This window comes from Phyllobates terribilis, unplaced genomic scaffold, assembly GCF_046119375.1.
Source record: "Phyllobates terribilis strain yellow unplaced genomic scaffold, ASM4611937v1 Scaffold_329__1_contigs__length_2103183, whole genome shotgun sequence".
Classification (NCBI taxonomy): domain Eukaryota; kingdom Metazoa; phylum Chordata; class Amphibia; order Anura; family Dendrobatidae; genus Phyllobates; species Phyllobates terribilis.
Window position 1 is genome coordinate 92,656 of NW_027363089.1, and position 3,195 is coordinate 95,850.

A 3,195-nucleotide genomic window follows, 5' to 3' on the forward strand; every position below is an offset into this window, starting at 1 on the left:
ACTGCACAGTACCACTTCTCCTGTCCTGTGTATATACACTGCACAGTACCACTTCTCCTGTATATATACACTGCACAGTCCCACTTCTCCTTTCCTGTATATATATACTGCACAGTACCACTTCTCCTGTCGTGTAAATATACACTGCACAGTACCACTTCTTGTTTCCTGTATATATACACTGCACAGCACCACTCCTCCTGTCCTGTATATATACACTGCACAGTACCACTTCTCCTTTCCTGTATATATATACTGCACAGTACCACTTCTCCTGTCCTGTGTATATACACTGCACAGTACCACTCCTCCTGTCCTGTATATATACACTGCACAGTCCCACTTCTCCTTTCCTGTATATATATATACTGCACAGTACCACTTCTCCTGTCGTGTATATATACACTGCACAGTACCCCTTCTCCTGTCCTATATATATACACTGCACAGTACCACTTCTCCTGTCCTGTGTATATACACTGCACAGTACCACTTCTCCTGTATATATACACTGCACAGTCCCACTTCTCCTTTCCTGTATATATATATACTGCACAGTACCACTTCTCCTGTCGTGTATATATACACTGCACAGTACCCCTTCTCCTGTCCTGTATATATACACTGCACAGTACCACTTCTCCTGTCCTGTGTATATACACTGCACAGTACCACTTCTCCTGTATATATACGCTGCACAGTACCACTTCTCCTGTCGTGTAAATATACACTGCACAGTACCACTTCTTGTTTCCTGTATATATACACTGCACAGTACCACTTCTCCTGTCCTGTGTATATACACTGCACAGTACCACTTCTCCTGTATATATACGCTGCACAGTACCACTCCTCCTGTCCTGTATATATACACTGCACAGTACCACTTCTCCTTTCCTGCACAGTACCACTTCTCCTGTCCTGTGTATATACACTGCACAGTACCACTTCTCCTGTTTATATACACTGCACAGTCCCACTTCTCCTTTCCTGTATATAGATATACTGCACAGTACCACTTCTCCTGTCGTGTATATATACACTGCACAGTACCCCTTCTCCTGTCCTATATATATACACTGCACAGTACCACTTCTCCTGTCCTGTGTATATACACTGCACAGTACCACTTCTCCTGTATATATACACTGCACAGTCCCACTTCTCCTTTCCTGTATGTATATATACTGCACAGTACCACTTCTCCTGTCGTGTATATATACACTGCACAGTACCACTTCTTGTTTCCTGTATATACATATACACTGCACAGTACCACTTTTTGTGTCCTGTTGTCGTGAGGCAACATTAGACTTTGGTTGGGTTAATATTGGTTTATTATTTTCAATATTCCTATGATAAAATAAGAATAAATATTGGAAAACTAATTTAAACATCCCAAGTATCCCCTATCCTGAGAACTTTCCAATCACTGGGGGTCCGTCCACTGAGACCCCCATAATCCCGAGATCCAGAGCTCTGAAGAGCACCATGTTAGTGGGGCTATGGTGGATCATACACACTGCTGCACTATTCACATGTGGCTCATCAAATAACTCCTTAAAGGGAGTGATGAGGGGCACGACTAAGTAAAGCCAAATTTACTGATCTGGGGTAATGAGTGTTACAGTATGTGGGCTGGTGGGGTTTGTCTTGCAGGGCTGCTTTTTTGTCCCAGTCCGGCCCTGGTTTACAGAGATCAAATGGAGTTTTTTAAATTAATTTTCTCATTGTAATATTAATAGAATTCATATGAAATGAAGTGAAATATGTTGCAAAAGTTATTTTTATTATTGAAAAAAATATAAGATACTGATATTCAACTGTGAACTGGATACAAGGCACAAGATAAATACATGAATACAGTGCAGGTTGGATTACTTTGCCTTATTTCGGCTTTGTGGAATTAAGTTCATAAAATAAGCACCTAAAAGAAGAAATCACACTAACAAACATGTGATGGGGCATCTCCTTAATGTTCAAAAGTGATCTGGTTTCCCAATAGTATATATTTTCAACCAGTTTATTTTTTAGAGAAAGAACTAATGCCTGATCCTTCTTCTGGAGGGATTGAAATGCCAGATCCTTCATTTTGATCAATTATTGTGTGCCAGATCCTTCTTCTGGAGGGATTGAAATGCCAGATTCTTCATTTTGATCAATTATTTTGTGCCAGATCCTTCTTCTGGAGGGATGACAATACCAGATCCTTCATCTTGACCGATTATAGTGCCAGATCCTTCTTCTGGAGTGATGATTATGCCAGATCCTTCATCTTGACCAATTGTTGCACCAGATCCTTCTTCTGGAGTGATGACAATGCCAGATCCTTCATCTTGACCAACTATTGCGCCAGATCCTTCTTCTGGAGTGATGACGATGCCAGATCCTTCATCTTGACTGATTATTGTGCCAGATCCTTCTTCTGGAGTGATGATAATGCCAGATCCTTCATCTTGACCGATTATGTCGCCAGATCCTTCTTCTGGAGTGATCACAATGCCAGATCCTCATCTTGACCGATTATAGCGCCAGATCCTTCTTCTGGAGTGATGACAATGCCAGATCCTTCATCTTGACCGATTACAGAGCCAGATCCTTATTCTGGAGTGATGACAATGCCAGATCCCTGATCTTGACCGATTACAGAGCCAGATCCTTCTGGAGTGATGACAATGCCAGATCCTTCATCTTGACCGATTATTGTGACAAATTCCTCGCCAGATCCTAATCCAGATCCTTCAAAAACTAAAAAATTCAATAGTTAGCAGCCATCAATTTCATAATTAGTTACTAAACAGCAAAAAAATATTAAAACTACAAAAGAACAAGCAGATTAGTATCCAAGAGCAACTTTGTGTGTTAAGGAACACAACGCGCTGGGGTTTATTCACGTGGGAAGAATTAGATTATAAAACAGCTCAATTGGGGATATTTATTAAAATTATCAGAGAGAGGGCATGAATTTACTAGTCTTTAAAAATGTCACTAATTGCAGCAAATGTATCACATTGGTGTATGTGCAACCATGGTAGAAATGCAAAAATTCAGCCATTTTGTTCCTTATGCCACTTCATAGATAGTGTGCACATGAACATCAAGTTAATATATATCACATTATAAATTTGTAATTACTTGTTAAATTATTACATTTGTTCTTAGCAGTAAACTATAATATATACAGTAATTATGTTT